Below are 26,759 nucleotides of genomic sequence, written 5' to 3' on the forward strand. Positions count from 1 at the left end.
GTCTGAACTGGCCCTTACTGGCTCCAGTTTGCAAATGGAAGAACAGAGGCAGCCAGATGTGGACAGTTTACCCAGTGTCATGGGGTCCATAAGCACAGACCTGGGATTTGAACCCAGGCACTTGGTTCCAGAGTCCATAAGATCAACCAGTACCCACACTGCCCTCATTTGTCCTTACAGATCCCTTACAGATAGACAGTATCCCTGTTCTCATTTTATAGATGGGGACGGGGCGGGGTGGGGGGTGCCTGAGTGGTTCAGTCGAACCTCTGACTCTTGGTTTCCTCTCAGGTCATGATCTTGGGGCCGCGAGATTGAGCCCCAAGGTGGGCTCTGTGCTCAGCATGAGTCTACTTGAGATTCTCTCTGTCTCTCTCTCTGTCTCTGTCTCTCTCTCCCCCTCTGCCCCTCACCCACACACCCTCTCAAAATAAATAAATCAGTCTTTAAGGATGTGGACAGGAGGTGTCTAGCCAGTTGAGACAAATAAATGGCAAAGTGGGTGGGGCCTGGTGTGGGCTCTGTGACCTTGAAATCACCTCTCACCCTCTCTGGGCTGTGGCTTCTTCGTTCTTAGGGGTGGCTGTTGTTTCTGAGCTTCTATCCCACGCCGGGCCCTGCACTGCTCACTTGGCATCTGTTACCCGTCTAACCCGCCAACAGCCCTCCGAGGCTGAGGACCTCAGGGATTCTCGTCCCAGAGGGTCCCACGGAGTGACCCAGTTAGAACTGGCGTCCAAGTCTGGGTGGTTCCAAAGCCCCAGTTTCTCTCTATTTACAGCATAAGGCTCACTTGAAGTAATAGGTTTAAAAGCTCTCAGTGGGGAAGCAAGGCTCAGGGATTTCTTGGGGCGGGCGTTGTGGGATGTGTGGGGTGCTCTGTCCCTAATGCTGAGAGAAGGTTTTTACTGGTGGAGGTAGAGAGGGGAGGGGTGAGGACAGGAGACCACAGACAGACACACTGACCATGGCCACCAAAGCCGAGGATGGAAAGGCTGAGGGGCCCACTGGCTCTGCCCTCCCCTCCTCCCTCCTCCTTGGAGTCAGAGAATCCTGGACTCTTGGGACAGGGGACAGGGCCAAGCCTCCAAGGTCCTGCAGCCCCCATGAGGCTTATAGCCTCACCCTCTTGTGTCCTGGGTGGTAGACGTGCCTTCTGCCTGGTGCCCACCCCTGCCCGCCCCTCCGAGTTCCGATTCTGAAGCTTCCTCAATTGCAGAGAGAATGCACCCTGCCTCTTGAGGACCCTGGAACCTGGGACAAACAGTCTCTGATAATAAACACATTTTTCCCCCAGAGGATCAAAAGCTCCCCAGACACTTTCAAAGCGAGCCAGGGTGCTGTGGCGATCCCACAGGCCGGAATGCTGGCCTGCTCAGGACAGGCTCTGGGAGCACTTGGCGCGAGCGCAGGCCCTTCCCGGGAGGTCAAGTGCCCTGCTGAGCAGAGGGCGAGCGGGAGCGGGGAGAAAGAGGTGGAATGCCAGGCGCTGCGCCCAGGGGGGAGAAAGGGCCCCTTGCCCTCCCCAGGCTGAGACCTTCTGGGGGCAGCTGTGCCCAGCCCTGGGATGCCGGAGGGCACATCTGGGCAGCGGTGGCTGGCCCCCCCGGGGCAGCTCCCAGGCTCGGAGGAAGCTCTGAACGCTGAGCGTTGCCTGGCCACCGGCCTGAGTCGGGGACTTCCGACAAGATGAACACCCCCTTGCTCAGGTCCTCAACAAATAAAGAGTAAAGTGGACAGCCAGCAGCCACCAAGCTGTAGGCAGCCCGCAGTTCTGCTCCTGAATGCGGCTGTGTGCGTTGGTCACCAGCACGGCATCCCTATGTGCCTCCCTCTCCAGCCCACCGGCTCCGGGTGGACGGGCCAGCACAGGAGGCCGTGTGCCTCTTCCCGGAATGTCCTTCTTCTTCTCGTCTACCTTGGAAACCACTCCTTGACCATGATGTGGCGGCTATGGGCGTGGACTGGAGCGAGGCAGACCCGGGTTTAAATCCTGTTACCTAAACTGCTCATCTGTATTCATTATCTTGCCGTAGATCCCCAAAGCTTAGAGGCTTAAAAAAAAAAAATTCAGCACCTCACAGTTCCTGAGGTTCAAGAGTTCAGGAGTGGCTCACCGGGTGGTTCTGGCTGCAGATCTCTCGGGAGGCTGGTCAAGATGTCAGTGGGTGTCAGAGGATGGGCGACCTCACTCCCATGTCCATGAATCAGTGCGGGCCACAGGCAGCAGGCCACAGTTCCTCGTCACATCAACCTCCCCAGAGGGCTGTGCGGTGTCTGCACGACATGGCCACTGGCTTTCCCCAAGACCGGTGATCTACAAGAGCAGCATGGAAGCTGCCACGTGTTTTAGGACCTCAGAGGACACCTGCTGTCATTTCCACACCATCCTCTTGGTTCCATAGGTCAGCCCTATTTCGTGTGGAAGAGCATACAAGGCTACAAACACCAAGGGGTGAGGGACCCTGGGGGCCGACTGGAGGCTGGCAACCACAGCCTGTCAGGGTTTGAGTTTCTTCAAGTGGGCATAAAAGCTGAGAACTGTAGCGTGGTGTAAAATGCAACCATCAGGCATGGTGCCCGGCACAGAAGAGATGCTCAGCAAATTGTCATCACCCTTCAACAGTGACACCAGTGGGCTAAGATTATTTTCCTTCCCTGATACAACAGCACCTGGGTTACTGTGCTGCAAACATTATCCCAACAGCTTTATCATCAGCAACTAATTTCATTTTCACAATAATCTCAAGAGATAGGTTTTATTAGCTTTACAGGAGGAAAACTTTACAGGGGGAACCTGAGGCCATGAGGCTGGTGAGTGTGGAGGTAAGATCCAAACCCAAGCAGCCTGGCTGCCCAACCCACACTAAGATTATTCCAAGTGTGAGAGACCCCTCCTTGGAGGAGCCTTTCTGGAAGCGTCTTTTCCCCATCTCCTTGCTTTGTAAAGCCAGCTGTGTAACGACCTGGAGTGAGAACCTCTGGCTTTCCCGCTCCCTCACCGCCTTACCTGGGCAAGCTTCTCCTCCCTCTCTGATCCTCGGATTCTGCATCTGCAAAATCAGTACATGAATCACATCCTAGAGCTGTTGAGAGGATGGAATAAGAGCCCATAAGACACTGGTCAAGCGAAGCAGCCTGAGGAGCTTGATCTGTGTTGGCCTGGAGTGACTACCTCTTGTCACCATCTCAGCCATTTTCCTCCCACAGAACCTGTACCAATTTCTTCAGGACATTTGGTGACAGGGACCAGATGATGCAGACTCCCAGGCACTCAGCCTGAGGCCGCCATGTGACCCCTTGGGCCAAACTGACTGGCCCACACCAGTGACTGGGTGTAAAGGACAGGGTGGAAGAGAGACTCTCAAGTCTCTGAAATCCCAGGGTGGTGGTTCCCCTGCTGAGCTAGAGAATGAGGCAGGACAGCTGGAGGTGGGACCCTTAAGCTCTGTGTACATCCGTCCTCCTTCCTAGTCAAGCCTTTGCTGCTCCCTTCTTGGGGTCATTTCTGGCTTTCCAGCCACGAGCAAGCACATCTCTAGTAGTGCTAATGTAGTTCAACCTCACATCAGGTGAGGGTTCAGTGAGACAGTTCTTCCCTAGCGTGGTGCTGGGCCTTAGACCATGTTTGATAGCGGTTAGCTTGCCATAGTAATGACACACATCACCAAGTGAGCATCTGGATCCTGCTGAGTGTCCAGCGCATTGGTCAGGAAGTGAGGGGTGACTCTGGCAGACTCAGTACTGCCCACCCTCCTCCTTCTCTTTCAGCTTGCCTGGAATCTCGAAAACAAAGTATCCCTTTCTTTGGATAGAGAGCCAGTTGCTCTGGGCCTCACAAGGGCAACCAGCCCCCAGGCCTCTCAGCAGGAATCCCCCTGGTAGACAAGGCCTCACTGTGACCTTTCACCTTTTGGCCTCTGGGTGAAGGACCATTAACCAAACTGCCTTCCCCAGTCTTTTGTGGAGGAGAGTCCTTTGTCCAGCTGTCTTCTAAAAAGAACACATGTGGAGTGATGGTTTCTCTCCCCAGGCTGCGTCTGAGAGCTGGGCGGCCATTTTTGTTTGCTCACCCTTTATAATTTATAAAATTCGTTCATGTGTGCGATCTCACTAGGTCTTCAGAGAGCTTATGTTTCTTGCCCAAGATGACCCAGCCAACAAGTGGCTCCTGGTCTTCTGATTCTCTAACTCACGTCCTTCAATTTCACCAGACTGCCAGGCAAGAGGCATGAAGGGCAGAGATTGGACAGATCATTTAGATTGCTCATTTCTGTCCCCACATTCCTCACTAGGCAGGATTTCTAGACATAGCCAAAGGGAAGAGAGTTACTATTTATATTTATTGAACCCCTTCTTTTGCCAGACACTTGAATAAGTTATCACATTGGTTTCAATTTAGTTTTCATGGGAACCCCCTAAGATGGGTGTTTTTACTGTTTACAGAGGAAGGAATGAATATGGAGAAGCCAAGGAATGCATCCAAGGTTACAGAACTGCTAAGTGGGGCAGCAGGAATTTGTACCTCGATCTCCCTGACATTCTGAAGCCTACCTATTTCTGCCATATTGTGCTCTCTGCACTGTGGTGGGCTCTTGCACGCACAGCAACTCAGAGTAATGTGAGCGTACACCTGGGATTGCACAGTTTCCCTAACAGCAAGGAGGACACAGGACTGGGGAATTGAATACGGTTGTGGGGAGAGCTCAGGCTTTGGAAACTTGTAGACTCAAATCTTGACTCTATGGCTCCATAGCTGTGAGCCTCAAACCAACAACTGAGCATCATTTGCTAAATGGAAGAAATGTTCCTTGGCTTGCAGGATTGCTAATCATGTATATATATTACTGTGTTCAGGAAGAATAGTCCTATTACTCCTGAGAGGCTGAGAGACAAAGCGGAATGAACAGGGGCTCAACAGTTTGCACAGGTTTTTTTTTTTCTCTTGATTCCTTTCCCTTGCCCATCTCAGTGTGCCACACAGAGAACAAACTACCCCAATGGGCCTTCAGTAACATGCTCTGTTGTACCCAGAGGGTAGCAAGGGTTTTTATCCTGAGTCACAGATTGACCACTACCTGCACAGGGACATGGAATCCAAGGGAGGGGTGCTAGCCCTTCCAATGTCCACCGAGGGAATACTCAACCCTGAAGACTCAGAGGAATTGAACAATAAAAGCTTGTGAAAACAAATGCCTCAGACTCACAGTGACACCACAGATGTAGCTCAGTCCAACAAACATGTAAAGGTCACTTATTCTGAGCCAGTGAAGGGACCCCTCCATATCAGTTAGGATTAGGCTCGGCTGCCAGTGAAGAGACTCAAGTAACAGCAGCTTAAACAGGATACCAGTCTGTTTCTCTCTCCCATAAAAGTCAGAGGCCGATGGTCCAGAGTTGCTATGGGGGCTTTGCTCTGGGAAGACCTGGTGGGCCAGGGCTTCTTCTTCTTCTTGTCCCACCACCCATACCCTCCATTCCCAGTGTCACCGCATGGTCTAAGATGTCAGCTCTGGCCACCACGTCCATCAGCAGCAGGAAGGCAGGTGAGGTGAAGAAGAAAGAGGTTGGTGCAAAGAGGGTGCACCAACATTCTCATGATGATTGCTGCGAGCTCTCACGTGGTACTTAGGCCTAGATACCATTGGCCAAGCTTGGTCACATGACCAAAGCTTAGCAGCAAGGAGAAGCTTAGTGGCCATATACCCCACTAAAAATTGGGTCTCTGTTACTGTAGAGAAAAGTGGCCATTCCCATTCTCCTGCACTGATGTATTTAAGCTTTTGCTATGGATTAGGTACTATATTTAATCTTCTTTATCTCAACAACTCTACCATTTGATTCTTTTCATCCCCTTTATATAAATGAGAAAACTGCTCATCAGAGAGATTGTGTAACATTTTCTAGGTCACTCAGGAAGGAAATGGTGAATTGGCTTCAGGAAAAAGCCTTTCTGATGCTCAAACCTGTGCAGCTACCTTTTCCATAAGGCTTGTGCTAGGGGCTGGGGATATCTCAGATGATAGGAAACCCCCTCTCCCCAACATTATTTAAGAAATATCAGCTATTTTCCGGGTTTTCAGAATGAAAGGAGGGGACTGATAGAGATTTTGGATGCCATTATGGGTTGACTCTATCCCCCTAAATGCATATGCTAAAATCCCAATTCCCAATACTTCAGAATATGACCTGATTTGGAAATAGGATCATCACAGATGTAATTAGTTATGTTGAGGTGAGGTCATACTAGGATAGATGGGGCCCTGGTCCTATATAACTGGTATCCTCGTAAGAAGATGGCCATGTGAGGATACAGAGATACAGGAAGAACTCCATGTGAGGTTGAGGGCAGAGATCAGAGTGAGAGAGCAGAAGCCAATGAATGCCAAAGATGGCCAGGATGTCACCAGAAAGGAGAAGATATGGAACAGATTCTTCCTCACAGCTCTCAGAGAGAACCAAGCATATTGACACCTTGATCTTGGACTTCCAGCTTCTAGAATTGCAAGACAATGAATTTCTGGTGTTTGAGCAGCTCAGTCTGTGGTAATTTATCATGCCCGCCCTAGCAAGCGAATGCAGGTGCAATGTGTTGTCCTCAGCAAGGGGGTACCTTGGTTTCCCTTGTAAAGAGACAGAAACACTTCCCTGTGGGCCAGGTTTCGCCTGGGGCCAAGTGCAATGCAACTTTATTGAATCTCTTCTGCTATCCCAGGCACTGAGTTAGATGCACAACCCAAAGAAACCAGACTAGACTTAGAAGATGCCAGGGTGCTATACTTAATTAATGCAAAGGGGAGCCTTGGTCTTGGCACTGGGTCTCCTATTTTGAGCTCAGATGTTCCTGGTCACTTGCTCCCTCCTTGGCTTGGCCTTGAGCAGGGTGAGAGGGGCAGGCCCCAGTTTGTTATGCTTCTCTGCTACACGAGATCAGTGAGGTCAGTACAGAGGCCAGTATGCAAAGACCAAGTCCTCTTCTGGTGGGTGGGTAGTGAGCCAAGTTGCCTCAGTATTTGAGTTGCTTTATCTGTGGCCACTTATCTCACTGAGTTAGACCATGCCGCTCACAGGAAACCAGTGTCTTGATGTGCTCAGGCTGGTTGGAGTATCCCGCTTAGGAGTGTAGCCTACTCCTGACCCAAATGGCTGACTTCCAGGCAAGTCTGCATACTGCTGTGGCACTTCCTTACTTCATGATTCAGAGATCTGTTCCAACCCTCCAAGTCCATCACATGGCCTAGAGTGTGTTTGTGTAACTGTGTGTGTGTGTGCGTGTGTGCTGAGTAGATCTATCCTCTTAAGAATAGCTAGTACTCCTACAACTCAGCAATAAAAAACAACCCAATAAAAAAATGGGCAAAGGACTTGAATAGATATTCAAACCACAATGGGACACTACTTCACACCCACTAGGGTAGCTTTTGTTAAGAAAACAAAACCAGAAAATAAATGTTGACGAGGTGGTAGAGAAATTAGAACTTCTGTACATTGCTGGTGGGAATGTAAAAAGATGCAGCTATTATGGAAAAGCAGTATGATGGTTTCTCAAACAATGAGACTGAACTGCACATGATCCAGCAATTGGGCTGGATACACCCCAAGAACTGGAAGCGGAGACTTGAACCAATACTTGTACACCCATATTATAGCAGCTTTAGTTACAATAGTCCAGAGGTGGAAACAACCCAAGTGCCCATTAATGGATGAATGGATCAACAAAATGCCGTATATCCATACAATGGAATATCGTTCAGCCTTCAAAGGGATGGGACTGTAACACATGGCATAACATGGGTGACCCGTGAAGACGTTATGCCAAGTGACATTAAGTCACACACAAGAAGACAAATATTGTATGAATATTACAATATGAATTATGAATGTTACAATATTTGTTAATATTTGTTAAATGAGGTCCCTAGAGTAGTCAAGGTCATAGAGGACAGAAGGAGTAGTTTCCAGGGCCTGGGGGAGGAGGAAGTGGGAGTCAGTGCTTCGTGGGCACAGATTTTCAGTTGGGGACGGTGTAAAAATCCTGGAAATAGATGGTGATGGTTATGTAGCCGTGCGAATGTACTTAATGCCATAGAACTGTTCACTTTAAAATTGCTAAAAATCTTACATTTTGTGTTATTCATTTACCATTGTAAAAAAAGAATGGCTAGTAATAACACCTGTCATTTACTATAAATCCTTATTATATGGCCATCGCTCAGCAAAGCACCTTACACACATTAGTTCCCCAAGCATCATTTAAAGGATGGACAGGCTGAGGCTCAGAGAGTTTCAGTCATTTGCCCAGAACCATCTATGGCTAACAGTAAGCAGCAGACTTGAACCCAAGGCCTTCAGCTCCTACCTGCCCTACCAGATGGCCTGCCAGCTTCATTGTTGTGCCTTGGGTGCTGCTTTCAACGCAGGCAGTCAGTGGCTTCCAGCCACTCTGGAGTGAGGTTTGGACCCAGACAAATACCCAGACCTGACCAGCCTGTGGCTGAATCACACTGACTGTGTAAGAGGTACTCAGAGGTGTCAAAGTTTAACTTTCAAGAAATTAAGAAACTGACTCAGGCTAATATAGTGAGAACGGGTCCAGGACTGGGACTAGGGTGAGGTTCCCCCTCCCCGCCTCCCCCCAGCCCCAACCCTCATGGGGCAAAGATTTATGTAATCCATGAGGGAACCAGCAGGATGGTAAAGCTGGTTCACAAGAAAGTGCAAGAGACTGGAGTGAAGGTTGTCATTGAAAGAAGAACTGCTAAAACAGAAGAAGAAGAAGAAGAACAACAACAACAACAACAACAACAACTACTGCTGGAAATGACTTCGTTAAGTTAAATTAAAACCTGATGAATTGCCTACAGGGCACTAAAACTGTAATGTCTGGGGCTATCTTTTCTACCAGACAGGAATTCTGTCTGCATATCTACTGGACAAACATCACTGGCAACTTGTCAACTTCCTATAAGTTTGCATCTCGAGTCTGCGTCTTAATCAATAATAAATAAGAATTCAAAACGGCTTCATATTGAATGACCCCCCAGCATTGCCCAGACCCTTCCTTCGGTGCTTAACGGGCCCCTGGCCACTGCCAATATCAGCTGCTGATGAGCTGCAAGCCATCAGTAAGCCACGGTACTTACTGGGCATTGCCTGAGGTGGAAGAAAGCTGCATCCCCAAAGTTACACCTCCCTCGGCCTCCCCTGGATGGTTTTGAACAGGTGTAACAAATTCTGGTCCTCTTGCCTCAATTTGGAGCCGCAGTGAAGGGCTAGCCCAGCTCCAGAACTTTCCATGGTTTGGGCTGAGTCATCCACACTTGCAGGCCAGCTTCTCCCTGGCCTGGTTTTTCCTTTCTTCTCACTACCTTACAGGTGTAGCTCCCGAGAGCATCCCCCCGGTGGGCCTTGTGCACACACCTCCCTGTCTCAGAGTCCGCACCCAGGGCCAGGGGGGCTTGCCAAACAATGCTCTCCTATCACTTTGCAACGGCATGCGGTAATCTTTTTAGCCTTATTTCCAGGTTTGGGGCTATTTTCTTCTTAACAGAAGTTAGTAAAAATCTATGGAATGAACAGACAAGAGTGGGCGGAAAAGGCTCCGTGGAAACCGTCCCCTACACCTGGAAAAACAACTCTGGGTCTGCTGACGGAGGCCAGAAGCAGCCTCCAGGCCCTGCGAGGTGTTGAGAATTCAAAGGGCCTGTTCCCTGGCAAAAGTGAGAAATCTGACTGGTCCGCAGTTGGTGCCTGAGATCACACAAGATTCTCCACCTCCAGGGAAGAGCAGGGAAAGGAGCGTGCTTAAGTCCTCGGGACTTTGTTCTCAGTCGAATAAAACAGGCTGATGGAAAAAACGGCAGGGCCCGGCGTGCAAAGCCAGCGCCTCCTCTGCTTGGAGCCCACCACCCTCTCGGTGAGCCAAGTTAAGCTCACGGTGAATCGGAAGACTCCAACTCCTGCCTCTGCCTTTTCCTTTCTGAGACAAAAATACGGTTCTGGAAGGGTGCAACTTAAAATAGACCTTTCATAAAAGATTCATTCCTGAACAAGAATGTCACGAAAGCATGAAATGTGCAATGGGCTCCAATCTGAATTCCACTTGAAGTATTTGGCAGTCGTTATTTTTAAATTCCCCCACGAAAAGCACTTTTCAACTACAGGAGAGCAAGAAAGATCTGTAGGGAATCAGGGCCAGGTAGTTTCTTCATTGGGGGGGCGGGGGGCGCGGGGGAGGAGAAGCTTGTTTCAAGTTGTAGGTATTGATCTAAGGCATTTAGAATAAGCATGAGTATTAAATGGATTTAGTAAAAAAAAAAAAAAAAAAAAAAAAGCCCAGAGCCTGAGTAGAAAGATGCCTAAAGAGCCCAGGCTCACACAAGATATAAATTACCGGAAAAGGTTGATGAGCCGTTAGGAACCACCCAGTCCCTGTTAAGGATGGGAGCACCAGTGGTTGCAGAACTAGTGTAGCCCAGAACTCTCAGCCGATGGGGAAGGGGAGATGCCCCCCCCATCTCTAGGGGTGTCTATATTTGGGAGCTAACTGCAGAGCTTACTCTTCTATGGGGCTCCCCCCTCGGGACAAACAGACATCCTTCCCATCAACACTGTGTTCATCTGCAAAAAAATCCGAGTTGACGAAAGCAGCCATTTCTGGGCAACCTCTCTACATCCATCTGGTTTCCTTCCCCTCATTTTTTTTTTCCTTCCCGGATCACTTTACCACGATGCCTGGCAAAGGCAGGGAGTGTGTGTATGTGCGAGGGCACGTCTCTCTTTCCTTGTCCTTGGGGCCTTGGTAAGGTATCAAAAGCATGAATTCAAATTGTAGGCTTATTACAGCCTTTTGCAGAGGGGTTCCTCGAGCTCTGTCCTCACCTCCAGTGGGCACTGCTTGGGGTCTGGCCCATCTGGTGTGCTTGCTCAGGCTGGCTCCCTGTGGCCAATTTCACAGCTACATGATTTTCAGTGAGCCCAAGTTCTCTGCCTCTACAAGAGAGGTCTGGAGCAGTAAACTTGAAAAGTGACACAGTTATATAAATATATATTATATATATTATATATATACACTCACACATATACATGCATACACATGCACATATAGATACACAACTCATACACAACATACACAACTCATATACATCCATCCGTCCTGTCCACACCCTCTCTGGATCAGAAAAAATAAGATCCCTCAATGTTTGAAGTGGTTTTTGGCTCTAACTTTTCACAACAAGCCATTGGGTTTTATTTGTGATTCTTTATGGATAATAAGGTTAATTGCTGCCCTCGTCCATAAGAGTGCTTTCTGGAAGGTTTGAAAGAATGCAAAAGAACAATTATAAGTCACGGAGGTTTGGTTCCCGCTCATCTTTTTAAGAAGAGATCCAGGGATGCCCGGGTGGCTCAGCGGTTTACTGCTGCCTTCGGCTCAGGACGTGATCCTGGAGACCCAGGATTGAGTCCCACGTCAGGCTCCCTGCATGGAGCCTGCTTCTCCCTCTGCCTGTGTCTCTGCCTCTGTCTCTCTCTGTATCATAAATAAATAAATAAATAAATAAATAAATAAATAAATAAATCTATCTTAAAAAAAAAAAGAAGAGAGACCCAATGTTGGGGGGCCCTCAGGGGGAGGCCAGAGCCTATGTGAGCAAGCACAGGGGACTCTGACACAGGTGGGGGCCAGAACGTGCTGAGGGCTGGGGCTGGGACAGCAGCTCCCCAGGGAGAGGCTTTGGGTGGCCGCTGTCAGACCCCAGAAACGAGGAAGGGCAGAAAGGAAGCAGGGCAGTAGCCGGGCATGGTGCCCAAGTCCTTGTGGAAGCTCGGGGCGGGGAGACTGGGACTTGCCTTGAGTGGAGTTGGGGCACAGCAGGGTGGGCATCTCTGTCTCCCACTTCATAGCTCCCTCTGGGAAAATAGGGTTTCAGACAAGGAAGGATCATTTTAGTTGGTGAGGCTATAATCCAGACCGGAGTCTAAATGGAGTCCCAAACTCTGTAACCAAATTCTGACTGGCCCAGGACTTTCTGGACTTTAGCTTCCCAGGAACCCCATTGGTCTTGGGCAAACGTGGACGTAGGCTCACCCTCCTATCAGGCTCCCCACCCCACTGCCTGCTGCCACGAAGGAGCTGCAGGGGACAGATCAGCTGCAGAGGAGGCTTTTAGGAACACAAGGTGGTGTCTGCAACATCTAGAATAGTGGGGTTGGGCACTTGATAGCAGGACCCAGCTCTCCCAGCCTCTCACAAATTCCCATTTGAAAAAGAGAGAAGGAAGGGACTCCCGCATGGCTCAGTTGGTTACGCATCTGCCTTCGGTTCAGGTCATGATCTCAGGGTCCTGGGATCGAGCCCTGAGTAGGGTTCTCTGCTCAGTAATTCTCTCCCTCTGCCCCTCCTCCCCTGCTTGTGCCCACACACTCTCTCTCTCACATAAAGAAAGAAAGAAAGAAAGAAAGAAAGAAAGAAAGAAAGAAAGAAAGAAAATCTTTTTAAAAAAGAGAGGGAAAAGAGGGGAAAACAAAAGAAAGAAAAATCCCAGTTGGTATTTGGAGGCCAGAGCCCAGTTTTCAGCCTTGAACACACACAACACCCAGGCCCACGTAGTGTGTGCAAACTTGTTCTAACCCCTGCCGGGCCCTGTGGGGGTGGTGACAGACATTCTCCTCAGTGAGTCTGGGAGCACTTACTATGTGCCCACCTCTGTTGCAGGAGTGTTTCCTACAAGACCACAAACAACCCAGGAGATGAACTCAGCAATCACCCCCATCTTGCAGCCAGGGACACAGAAGCACCGAGAGGTTAAGACACTTGCCCTGGTCGCCAGTGGTAGAGCCACAAACAGAGGCAGGAACGAGACCCCAGGGTCGGGGGCTGAGCAGGCAAGGAGAGCCCGTGGTGTCACCATAGCGCGTCTCCAGAATGGGGTGGTGGTGGTGGTTGGGGACGGTGTCGGGAGCAGGGAGACAACAATTTCATTTATTTAACAAATACTTAACCTTATAGGGTAGAGACCCTGTTGGGCACTGTTCTGAGTCTGTCAACAATTATAAACTCATCTAATCCTTGCAGTCGCCCTAAATGTGGAAGCACTTTGCAGCCGTAAACCTGAGTTCTCAGTGAGAGGCAGTTTTGTCCCCCCGAGGGGCATTTGACAGTGTGGGGACATGCTGGGGTTGTGAAGCTGCAGGGGGAGGAGTCCTGGTGGCCTGTCTGGAGTACAGGCCGGGGTGCTGCTGAGCATCTGACGATGCACAGGAGGGTCCCCCGAGACACAGAATGATCCAGCGCAGGGCTGAGAACCCCCCCTAACTGATGAGAACGGCGGGGGCCCCAGAAATGCGTGTCTCCACCGTCTGGCCTCCACCCCCCAAATCAGGCGGGTTCAGGGCGTACTTCAGTTGGCCTCTCCTCCTTTAGGGCTCACCCCGGAGCTCTGGATCCACTTCTCGTCGGGGCTGGAGCGACTGCCCCCTCCATGGGAGCACGCTGCCCGGCTTTGTTCTCGTTCGCAAGGACGGTGGACTGCACGTCACCGTTCCCGCCCTTGAGAGCTCTGTGAATGGGCTCCGCAGCCCATCAGGAGGGTTGACTTCGCAGGACCCTGAGACCCAAATGCCGTCCGGGGTTCATCCAGCCGCTCAGCGGCCCGAGCCAGGCTCGGGGAAGTCGGCCAGGAACAAAACCAGAGTTCCAACAGGTCTGAGGTCACTCCTGGGCACACCTCCGAGCTCGTGCGCCCCCCCCCCCCCACCCGCAGGCCTGCACCTGCTCCGAGAGGGGCGGAGGCCCCAGCCTTCCCCGATTCTGGGCTGCCACGCTTAGGTCCAGGGCATCTGAATCAGCTGAGCTGAAAATCCGAATTTAGCCCCCTGGGGGCCCAGAAGCTCACCTGCCTCGGTCTGCAAGGGGGTTCAGAGGTCAGGCCGTGTCTCCCTGTGGTATGATAGGACACTTCCTCCAGGACAAGTTACATAATTCGTGGGGCCCAGTGCAAAACTAAAGTGTGGGGCGCTTCGTTCAAAAGAGGAATGTCAAAAAACAAAAACAAAATCCAAAAAAAAAAAGAGGAATGTCGGGATGACAATAGCAAGAGCCTTAAACCATGCCCGGGGCTCCGTGCGAGGGGCCGTTGTGGCCAAATGATTTGAACACCTCGGAAGCTGCCCTGCTCCCAAGTCATTCTGTGGTCTGTGACCAGGTGACCCTCTGTCCCTGTTCACCCAAGACAGTCCTGGTTTACTGCTATCCTACTATAATTAGCAAGAGTTCCCCTTTCTTTTTTTAATTTTTATTCATGAGAGACACAGAGCATGAGAGAGAGAGGCAGAGACACAGGCAGAGGGAGAAGCAGGCTCCATGCAGGGAGCCCGACGTGGGACTCGATCCTGGGTCTCCAGGATCACGCCCTGGGCTGAAGGCGGCGCTAAACCGCTGAGCCACCCGGGCTGCCCAAGTTCCCCTTTCATGCTCAACACTGTCCAGGGTTGGACAGCAAGTCGAGTGACTATTTAATTGTTCTCTCATCCTCTTTATGTTATAATGTTACACAAAGTCTCGCCAATCCATAATGTCATATTGGAGACATAACGCTTTGCACTGACGTCAGGGTTTACTACGCACCTGTTCAAATGCTAACCTCACTTCATCCTGACGACACGATCTGCAGAACAAGCAGCCAATAAGCAGCAGAGCCAGGATCCAAGCTGATTTCCAGTTAGGGTGACCTGTTGTCCCGGTTTGTTTGGGACTGAGGACAGTCTTTGGGCACGAGACTTTCAGTTTTAGAAGTTCCAGAGTAGTCAAGACAAATGGATCACCCTATTCGCAGTCCGCCATAATGTGGAAAATTTCTGAATAATGTCTGAATTGAATAATTTTCTGTTAAACATCTTATGACAGTCCTTTCTGAGGCTGGACTTCCACCTAATACTATAAAGAGCCTTCGCTATGGCTGGTGCTGGGGGTATGAAGGCAAAGGACGCTCAAATCAAGAACGAGTCATTGATCACATTTTGTATATCTTCCTAGACTTTTGTCTCTATGTATGCACGCGTGCATAAAATGCATTTTTGGAATCCTGCTTGGTGATATGTTTTTCATTTATAGCAGGGATCAGTGCAAACTTTTCCTGTAAAAGGCTTTTATAAATATATTTTGTTTGCACACTTTATGGTCTCTGTTGCAACTACTCAACTCTGCCATTTGGTGTGTCTGTGTTCCAATAGAACTTTATTTACAAAAATAGGCAGCAGGTCAGGGTCAGATTTGGCTCACACTTTGTAGTCCGCCAATCCTTGGTCTGTAGCATAAACATTTTTCCATGCCAACTGTTTTTGTTTTTGTTTTTTAGAGACACAGAGAGTGCAAGTGGAGTGGGAGCAGAGGAAGAGGGAGAGAGAGGGTCTTAAGCAGGCTCCATGCCCAGTGTGAAGCCCAACGCAGGGCTCAATTCCATGACCTTAAGATCATGACCTGAGCCGAAATCAAGAGTTGGTCCAACTGACTGGGCCACCCAGGGGCCCCTTTCCATGCCAACTGTTAAAGGATAATTTTCAAAAAGTTAAGATTGTGACAGTCAAGCAAATACAAAAGGGACACATCAAAGTTTTTATTTAACTCATTAATTAATTAGGGAACTCCACTAGGATGTCATGACCTGTTCCAAGGAGACTCTGAAGAACAGACACATATTTAGGTGATCAGAAATGCGGAACAAGCATTTGTTGATAGATGCAAATGGGCTGATATCTTTGTGGCACTAAAGTGTTTGCTTGGAATCATCTTTTCTGTTTGATGGAGAATAAATAGGCAGTAAAGCACCAGTGGTTCAAGACGCTGGCTTTGAGTCAGGCAAACCTGGGCTTCCATCTTGGTTCTACCAGCTGCTGGTTATGCCACCTTGAACTGATGACCTCCCCTCCAAGGGTTTCAGGGTCCTGGTCTCCAAAATGGAGGGGCCAATCTTGGTAACTATGTCTCATGCTCTTGTTTGGGTCACCTGAGAAAGCCCATGTAAAGTCCTAAGCACAATATCAGACCAGAGGGCCCCTCAATAAATGTTAGCTCTTGTTACTATCACCAACAGGTCACCTGCTGCTAGACAGTGGTCCCTTCCAGTGGATCACCCCTCACCTCCACCCCACTCCCCTCAAAGCTGGGAGGAGGAACCATTGGCTTCCATTCCCACTCCCTCTCCATCCTCAGGGGATCTGTTTTGAGTTTAGAGGGACAGAGACAAGAACATCGACTGTTGCTCCAAGGTGAAGACACAAACCCAAACAATGGTTGCTGCCAGCATCAATCAAACAATTTCTCTTCAATTTTATTTTACTGTCTTCATCAGTTCAGCTAATTCTTTCTATTATAAGTAAAATACGTCAGCCCAGCCCTGTTGACCTGGCCATGAATTCCAGATCAGAAGATTCAAAAACCACACAGCCGGGCTACTCTGGGGCACAAGGGCCTCAGAGCCTCATCTTCAATGCTCCTACCACCGCTTGGTTGCCTTCCTCGTCCCCCTCAATGTTGCTCAGAATCTTTACCACCATCCTCAAGCTGAGCCTGGCCCCCTTCATTCCCCCCACTTTTGGCAGACACTCCTTCCCCTGAGTCTTTGGGAAAAAAAAAAATCTAGGTTATCAGGATGACCTTTCTCAAAGTCCTGCCCCCACACCAACACATTTACCTAAATCTCAACCTCCCCTCCTCTTCTTTCTTCCAGCCTCAGAGGAAGACACTCATCCCGCCTCCTGCTGCACATCAACCCCCCGGCCACGTGCCAAGGGTCCTAAGGCATCCTATAAACACACCCAAGCCTTTTACCATCTTAAAATAACAACAGCCTCACCCCACAGGCTCCAAATCCTCTCTCTATCCCTTGCCCCCTTCTCTCTCCATTCCTTCCCTACCAAGCTTCTTGAAGGAGTTGTCCCCAGCCATCGTTGCCATGTCGTCCCCTCCCATTCACCTCTTCATCAACTGCACACTGGCTGTGGGTCCTACCATTTCCCTGACATGCCCACCACGGAGCCCAAGGACTTCTTTGTTGCGATGTCCCATCAGCACAGGTTGCCCTTATCTCTCCAGATCTCCCAGCAGTCTTTGAGTATCGATCTCTCTCTCCTTAAAAAGCTCCCCCTTCTCTCGGCTCCCAGGACACCTGCTTCTCCTGGTTTTCTTTGTACCCCTTAAGTGGTGTCTTCCGGGACTTTATCCTTGGTCTGTTTTTCATTTGATAAACTCTTCCCAAATAACGCATCCAATTCCAGAGCTGCCACGACCACCCATGCGCACTGCACTCCCGTGGATACCCCGGGAGGAGTCCCCTGCCCCCACATTCCTGCAGCCCCAGGGACTTGGACATCATTCCCGAAACCGTGCAGTCTCCACGCAGTTCAGACATCCCAGCATAGTCCTCCCACGTGTCCCCCCACCACTGGCCACACTTCCAAGCACAGATACTGACCCGGGATCGGTCCACCTCTGTCTCTGCACCTCTAGCACCTCCCACTGCAGCCCCTCACCCCACCACCTCTTCTGCTCCAACCCCTGTCTCCTCAGAGCCTTACTCACTATCTCCACCACACTGCTTTAGCTCCAGAGGCCACCACCCTCACTAGGATGACTCCACTGCTACCCATCAGTTCTTTTTGCCTGCAGACTTGCCCACAGCCAACCCATCTACACCACTGCAGCCACAGAGGAGTAGAAAGAAGTCTGTGTCCACGTTGGAACCCGCTATGGCCCACAGGGTTGCGTGGCTAGCCTCCTTGGGACCCATTTTGGCCTTTCCCGAATCACCATCCTTGCCTCCCTGACTCCCTTTCTCTCTCTCTGCTTCTAGGTCACACCAACATTCTTTCTTCCCAACCCTGATGCCTGACAGACCCCACATTTTCTCTCCTGGGCCTCCTCTTCCTGAAAGTCCTCCTGGGTGTTCCCCTCCCTGCTCCCTGAGCTGGCTGTGCACTTCTTAATCACCGCCTCCACCACATGGCCTTGCCAATACTCACTTTCTCCTGCCTTCCCAGAATGTGTGTTCCTGGAAGGCAGGGACTCATTTTGTCTCGGTAATCCCAGGGCTTAGCCAGTGCCTGGCATCTAGCAGCAGGCCCAACAAACAAAATACAAACAAATGCTGCTGATTGAATGAATTCAGTTGCAGGAAGGCTTATAACTGTATACATGTGGCTTGAGTAGCACAGGACCAAAGAAAACAGTTGTGTTGGTCTTAAATGGCCTCTGGTTCTTCTGTCTCAGGACAGCCTCTTGTTGGATCACCGACCTCCTTTGTGTCCGGCATGAGCAGCAAAGTCTGTGACTTCTTTCTGGCAGGTTTATGTGGCTTGAGGGTGGCGGTGATGGTGGGGGAGCAGCCTCAAAGTTTGAGACTAATCACCTATTAGCTGTGTGACCCCATGCAAGTCACCCAACCTCTCTGAGCTTTTCTCTTTTATCCATAAAACATCACTTAAGAATAGCTCCTCAAGATGCTGGGAGTTTCAGATATCAAACTAAACATAAAATGTGTTGTTAACTAGTTGAAATTTGGGGTGTGCAATGGGGGGCAGGGCAAGATCTCTTTCCAAGGGACCTAACTGAAGAACCAAGATGTTTCATGAGAAATGTAATATTAATTTATTTAATGTTAATGTTTCTCCTTTCTGGCCAATGTTCTCCTAAACCTTACTAGAGTGTGGATTTCTAACATAATAAGAACTAGGCCCTGGATTCTTTGTGTCCCCCGGGGCCCAGGATCATAATCCCATATGATCATATCCCATATGATGATTGGGATCATCATCCCAATCTTGACCCATAGTCAAGATCGGTGCCAGTCGATGGTTCTTGCTTGGATATCATATCACACTGATATTAAAGCACTAGGTAATAATGCTGTTACTTCCTATTCTCTCGTGACGAGAGAAAATGCCAAGGGGAGGCATACCAGGGGATGGGGCTGGGATGTGGAATAGTGGACATCCCTTGGTTATGGCTTTCAGCACTCATCTACTTTCATCTAATGATGGGACCCCACTTTTTTAGGAGAAACACTCATCTTAATTCTCAATCTGGAGACAGAGTTGACTTTACTACCTGTTCTGAGTACAGGTGTGTGACTCCGACCTCACATGCCTCTTGCTACGGAGAGGGGCTTATGGACTGATTAGGGCCAGTGGGGCTTGATGAGTCTTTTGGTGGGATTTTTTGGGAAAGAGGTTTGTTGGGCTCAAACCTGGGAAGAGACATGCCTGATATTTGCCATTGTGTCTCTGCATGAAGTCTGAGAATAAAGCAAATATGGAGTGGAACAGAGAGACTGAGTCCGGGTAACGTCTTTTAAGCTCCTGGGTCAAACCACACCTGAAGCTGGAGCATCTCTTCATTTTTCAGTTATCTGAGTCAATACATTTCCTCTTTGGCTAAAGTCAGTGTAAATTCTCTGTTTTCTGAACTGAGAAGTTGAGAGTGTTCTGATCCACGGTGCAACGAGATTATGAGCCTGGCTAAGGGGATTGGTCTTCAACACATCTTCTACCTTGCTGACCTCCCTGGTCTTTGTGGAACAGCCCATTATGACAGGGTCTGTGCAGATTCAAGCACTGATCACCTCCAGGATTATTTAAAGAGAGGGGTGAGCTTAGGAGACTGTTGGGGGAACTCTTTTGACCCCGAGGTCCCAGAAGTCTACAAAACCACTCAAAGATGGTAATTTCATACCTCCAATAATGCTGCAAAAATCTCATCTGGATATGGGTCAACTGCCAGCAAAACCTTAAACACTGGCTCTGCTTTGGTGTCAAATTGAAATTCTCCGCTTTCATCTTCCCCTGCAGTTCCTTCTGTTTTTCATTTCTCCTCATTTCTTTCTTTGGGCTTTTGATCTGTTTTCTATTGTTATCGCTCAGGCATTTCATGCCGGAACTTTCCAAGTCCGTGTAATCCAACCATAACAACATCTGGGATCTGTGGTCGTGTATTAATGTCAGCTCCTCTTGATGCATCGGGACTGGGCGCTTTGCTGGATTATTCTATACCTTTGTTCCATGAAGCTGATTTTCCTCCAAACCTTAGCCCCAGGATTTTCCAAGGAACTTTCCAAGGTGGGCAGGATGTAAGAAGAGCTCTTGGGGGAATTTGCTTTGCTATCTTGTCTGACTTCTTCTCCACCGCCGGTGGTCTTCACGCCCCTTTGCCTCTGATGATTGACTCCTTGGGATCATGCTTCAGACCTTGGAATGTCACTTCAAGGTACCTAGGACTTGGGTTGGGTAAGTCAGACTTGGCTTGAATGACGATGGACAAGTTACCTAACCTCTCTGCATCCTGGTTTCTCTGGAGTGAAATAGGGTTGATGGTTTTAAAGTGTAGGGTGGTCATGAGGATCACATTCAATACAATAGTTTATATAAAACATTGGCACAATATGACAATCACAGCCACTTGCTGGGTCAGGACACTTCACTGGACAGGTTACTTATGTCATGCTGTTTGGCTCTGGGATGACCCTACCCAGGAGATGCTGTTATTTCCATTTGACAGATGAGGAACTGAGGCTTGGGGAAATCAATCCTGAAGTTTGCTTCTCTTCTCTCCTGTATGCTTCTGGACACACAGGGAGACACACAGCTGTCATTTCCAGCAGAAAAGTGGATGTGACTACCATGTCTCTCCTCGCTTCCCATCAGGGTTGCTATAGCTTTTTTGATGATGCTGTCACCACCTGTACTCAGAAACAGCAGCTGGTCCCTAAGTCCTCAAACCACCTTTGTACCTGTGATCATTGAGACTGCGAGGAACAGAGACCAAAGTCAAACTAGGGAAAGATGTGTGTCTTATGTAAAGGGTAGGTCTGGCATCTGCCCAGCTGGCTCTGAAGCTCAGATGGTGACCTTGTGGCCCCCTGTCTACATCTCCTGGCCCTTGTGTCTCTGGCCTTTCTCTATCACCTGTACATGGCAACAGGATGCTCCCAGGAGTGCCAGACTTACCCCTTGTGCCAACAAAAGCCCCAGGAGGTCTCTCTAGCTTTCTTGGATCACGGAATCATCTCCAGGTCAATCAGTGTGGCCAGGACTGGGTCATAAATCCAGCTAGGTGCATGGGAATGGAGTCATCCTCACCCAACCATGTTGATGTTGGCAGGGTGGGGACCTGTGAGTGTCAAGGGCCTACCTTGTCAGCTTTCTGACTCTGTCTCCTGAACTTGGTTCCAAACTACAGTGCTGCTACCCACTGTAGTCTCATCCCAAGCAACAATGTCCTTGATATCACAGATTTGGGATAATTTGCATATATATGTAGAGATAAAAGAAAAAAAAAGAGACATTAATTTATTACTATAGATTTATATATATTCAATATACATGAAAATATATAACTATGAAAACCATCTCTATCCATATATTACCCCAAATAATCTCTTATTCCGCTAGTAATGACCACATTTTGGGAAACACTGATCTAACTCTATCCATTTACAGCTGGGGGAACTGAGCCCAGCACATCTAAGCCACCTACATAAGGGCAATCAAAAGTGGAAGAAATGGGACAAGAAGCCCGATTGCAGCTTTTCATCTGCTTTTTTAAAATTCCCCAAAGTAATGTGACATTGTGGCCCTGCGCCTACCAGCTGTATGTCCTTGGGCACATCGCTTAACTTCTCTGTTCCCACTAGCAAAACGGGGACCAGGGTAGTATTTACTGCATAGAATTGTTATGAGTATAGAATGAATGAATATTTATGAACCACTTAGGGCAACACCTGGTCCATTGCAATCATTATATCCAGTTGTTAAATAAACAGGACATCACTTGCAGGAATGATAAATATAAGCTTACAGTCCATACTCCAGATTCCCCGGGGGGAGAGGAATTCAGATCACTTTCTGTGTGTGTGTGTATGTGTGTGTGTGTGTGTGTGTGTGTGTGAACTGCACTTTTGTTCATAGGTATAGCTGATAAAGCCACAGGTCCAACAATGAGGGCAGCTATCACTTTACACAAAACTGACACACATAAGAATCTCGGAAATGCTGTCTTCATTTCGGACTAAGCTTCTCCACAGCCCAGACAGTCTGTCAAGCTAATGACACCAAACACAACTGGAAATGTTCGGCGGGGGGGGGGGGGGGGGGGGCTCGTTTCAAGACTCCATGAGATGATTTTTAAAAAATTTCTTAAAAGAAAAATTTCCCTCCCTTTATCTGCTGTGTAAGTTTGTGAGAACCCCTGCCCACACAAGGGCCTTTCTGAAAGCAGGGACACTGCAAGTGTGCCACATGGTGACTCTAACAGCCCTTCTGTTCTAGTGAAATTAATTCTCCTTTCTAGCTAGCACTAGAAACTTTAGCACTAGAAACTTTATTCAAGATCCAACAGAAAGCATAGTGATGTCCCGTTCACAGGGATGTCCCTTTACGACGACATGAACATTTGTGCAGGAGCTGGGTTGAATTTTACTTCAAATGAGCAAACACCTCCCTCTCCCGCTGTCCTCCCTAAATCGATGGTTCTCAAGCGGTGGGCTGGAGGTTTTGCCCCCCAGGGAACATTGGGTGGTGTCTGGAGACATTTTTGGTTATCACAGCTGAGGGGGGGGGGCGCCCACTGTCTTCCAGTGGATTGAGGCCAGGGAGGCTGCTCGCCATCGTATGATGCACAGGATGGTCCCCACCATGGAGAAAGAGCCGCCACAAATGTCAACAGTGCCCAGGTTGAGACACCCTGCCCTAAATCAACAGCAACAATGATAATAACAATAGGTTCCTGCAAAATTGAAGGGTGCAAGCAGAGTATTTAGAACTGCTTTTCAGGGGTACCCAGGTGGCTCAGTTGGTTGAGCATCTGCCTTTGGCTCAGGTCAGGATCCCAGGGTCCTGGGATGGAGCCCCACACTGGACTCTCTGCTTTTGGGGAGCCTGCTTCTCCCTCTCCCTCTGCCTCTCTCTCTGTGTGTCTCTCATGAATAAATAAAATCTTAAAAAAAATAAAGAAAACTGCTTTTCAGTATCTAAAGGCCCTGGGGAACTTGGGTGAACCTACTGATGTACAAGTGACGTGCGGAAACCAGAATATTTCTGTCCTTGAGCAGATTCTTACGAGTCTATCCTGGATTAGCCTAATTTGATTTACCTTTGGGCTTGAAAGTAATGAATGCATTTCTTAAGGAACTGGTGTTTATAACAACATCTTGCCAGTTAATTTTGGCCTTTCCTTGGTGAGTTTCTCTGTAGGCGGGATTTGTCCATCTTCTCGTGAACTCAAGGACACCTGCCAAGAGAGGAAAGGCTAAGGAGCCGGCATTGTGATTCTGAGCCACCCAGTTTCCAACTCCTTTGAGCCCAGTGCCAGCCTTGGCAAAAACCCCTGTTCCCTGAACAATGCTGTTTAAAAATCCAAAGGCAGCTGCTCGGGAGAGAAGTCTAAGATGGTAGAGAGGGACAGTGGAGCTCCCGCTGGCTTCCCGTCCGCTGTGTTTTGATCAAAGCCCTGGTTCTCCATCCTTTCTGTGTGCAGCCAGATGGAAGGCATTGTTGGGGGCACCTGTTTGCAAAGAGGTGGTGTTTGCTCACAGGATGGCCCCATGGAGAGGCTCACCCATGCCTGGGGTTGCTCAGTAGGGACTGAGCAAGATTGACAAGATTGGGACAAGGTTGACAACCCCAACACCCCATCTGCAGGGGCCCACCCTGATGAAGCAACCATGGGTGAGTGTTGGGTCTCACTGAGGGACTACACTGTGCCTTTGGGTGGTATTGACAGAACTGGGGCCAGGGCAGGGGGAAAGAGTGGAATGAAAGGGAGAGAGTGTGCAAAAGAGAAGAAAGGAGCCGTGCCACGCGAGTGGTTGCGTGGGCTCAGCTGACGAACAGACTGGCTGGGCCCCAAGATTGGAGTCTCCCCTTAATCAGCCACAGACCAGGCCAGTGAGGCCAGGCTCGGTGCCCTCTGAGGTCTGAATCCCATCCTTGGGAGAAATCTCTTGAATTCCCTGCCTGCCCTCACCAGGATCCTGACCTGTGTTCCTCTCCTTGGCTGGGAGCCTTGACTTGCGGTTTGGACCTCAGATAAGCTCCAGCTTTCGCTTTCAGTGACCAGGACCTCGGGCTGCCCTCATATGGGGGACAAGGAGTTGATTCTGTCTCCAGGTTGGGGAGGCCTCTGAGGGTTCGGACAGCTTTCCCTGACGTAGGGTGGTCCTGGCCCTGTCTGGGGGAGCTGGGGACTCCCTCACATGCCATGCTGCAAAAGCAGCAGGAAGTCCCTCCCTCCACAGGTCTGGGGTTGGGGTCCCCCCCCCCCCGCCCTGCTCACAGCCGCAGCCACTGCCTTCATTAGGACGCATCGAAAGGGCTCAAATGCATTTTCATCCAAACCTCAGGCATCAAAGGAGCCACATCCATAACCCCACGGGTCAATCATATGCATTATTTACATTTCTCCATTTTTCATCTGTAAAAATACGTGTTTTCATATAGTCATAATTGCGGAGCATAAATATTTCATTCAGCATTATTTCCTGTATATTTTTCCAGGGTTCTACCCAGTGACCATATTTATTATTTTTTGTGCCCTCCTAATGTACCACTGAGTTAATCACACCGAAACTTGCTTCACTCCACGATCATTGGCCATTTCTTTTGCCTTTAGATTCTTGTGATTACAAAGAGGAAATAAACGTCTGCATACAGCTTGCTCTTTTTTTCTTCTTCTCTTTCTTATTTTGAATTATTTCCCAAAAGGAAATTTCTGGGAATGGGATTCCTGGATCAAAGGAGACGGACAGTTTTATGGTTCTTGATATATAGGGCCAAATTATTTTCCCCAAACAGGTGTATCAATTTTCATAGCCAGAGAGAAGTAGGAGTATGTTGCAGTGGGGGTGGGGGCATTATTTAAAAATTTCAAAATAGAGTTTATTAGATTTTGTGTTTTTGGTTCTTTTTTTTCCCCTCCCTCCCTTAATGGGGGATTTTCAGCCTGTGGCAATCCTCTGGCTATGCTTCAAGTGGTTTTCATTTACAAATGCTATGTCTTTATGTTCATGTAGCCTGTTATTAGAGGATCCGAATGTGGGCACTGGGGGCGGGGAGGGGGGGGGCCCTCACTGGAGAGGTAATAGGACGAGAGCAGAGGTTTGGTGGCAGATTGAAGGTGGGTAGGACAACACGCTGAGGAGATAAGAAAAACTCTTGGGTCTCCGGGTGGAGGCCTGGGTTTTGGCGCCTTGCCGAAGATTTGGGACTGGAGAGCCAACCGACTGGGATAGAAGTGAGTCATGCTGGGAGTCAGAGTTGTGGTCGTAGGCAAGGGGAAACACAGCGTCGAACATGGCATGGGATTTGGAACGTTGTGGGTTCTAATCCCAGCTCTACCACACAGAGGCTGCATGCACCCCGCAAATTATTTCATATCTCTGATTCTCAGTTTCTGTGCTTGAAAAATGGGACAGACATACGTCCCTTGTAGGGCCATTGAGAGAATGAGGTGAGATGGTGTATGAAAAATGTTCAGCTCCGTGCCTCTCATTTAGGGAGAACACGACGTAGGGTTACTACATTATGCTATTGTTATTAATAGCACTAAAAAGTGTGTTTTAGTGTTTTATTGCACTAAAATAACAATATGTTTTTCTCTGAATGCTTTTCCAAGATGCAAAAAAAACAAGTATTTGCCGGGAGAATAAGATCTGTTTTTTGTTTAAAATTTGGGCTACTTCCTGCTATCTTAGACATGCTGCTGCATCACTGACGCATTCAGCTGTGGGCAGAGCAACCCAGGTCTCACCCAACCAAGTTGAGATGCTATTTTTTTTTTCAAAGTGAGGGTCCATTTTCCAAGGTCTGAATGACTTAAATGGCACATTGTGTAAAAAACATGTAGTATGGTGTCCGACTTATTAGTCACTAAGAAAGTTCTAGCTATTAATAATATTATTACTTCCATTCGAGGGGCAGTGGGGAAGCGGGGATAAATTATGCTTTAAAATATGATCCTACCGTCTTTTGGAAATTAGTTCACCTTCCTGGTTGCATTTGGATTAAGCCAAGACTAAAATCATTTGGTTTGCCTGGAATCCCACTTCAACTGGTGGTCAAAAGTTGTATCTGTGAGTGTGTATTTCCAGTTGCAATCACCACTCAGGATGAAAATGGTTATCAAGGCTTTTTAACTTTGTGCTCTTTAAATCGGCATGGATATAGGAATCAAGGATTAGAACAGCCCCCTGAAATGTCCATGTTACTATTTAGTACAAATAGGCAGGGGTAGGGCGCCGGGGTGGCTCAGTGGTTGAGCGTCTGCCTTCGGCTCAGGTGGTGATCCCAGGGTCCCGGGATTGAGTCCCAGCATCATGCTCCCCTTGGGAGCCTGCTTCTCCCTCTGCCTGTGTCTCTGCCTCTCTGTGTGTCTTTCATGAATAAATAAATAAAATTAAAAACCAAGCAAGGGTGCTTTTTTGGTCTCTACTTGGAGAGACGTAAGTCTCATACTATTGTTTAGTTTTTCCCTATGATTTCCTTTAATTCTTTTTGCAAATGGAAATACAGTCCACGCACAACATTACATTAGTTTCAGATGTGCAACATAGTGACTCGACAATTCTATACCTTTATGCTGCGCTCCCCGCAAGGGTAGCTACCATCTGTCACTGGGCAGCGCTATTACAACAACCAGATCATCGGTTCTTAATACGAGCACCAGCCAGCAGACGTAGCCATTGATTGTGTTGATGAGGACCACCGGGGTGGGT

The sequence above is a fragment of the Nyctereutes procyonoides genome, unplaced genomic scaffold, assembly GCF_905146905.1.
Source record: "Nyctereutes procyonoides isolate TBG_1078 unplaced genomic scaffold, NYPRO_anot_genome, whole genome shotgun sequence".
Classification (NCBI taxonomy): domain Eukaryota; kingdom Metazoa; phylum Chordata; class Mammalia; order Carnivora; family Canidae; genus Nyctereutes; species Nyctereutes procyonoides.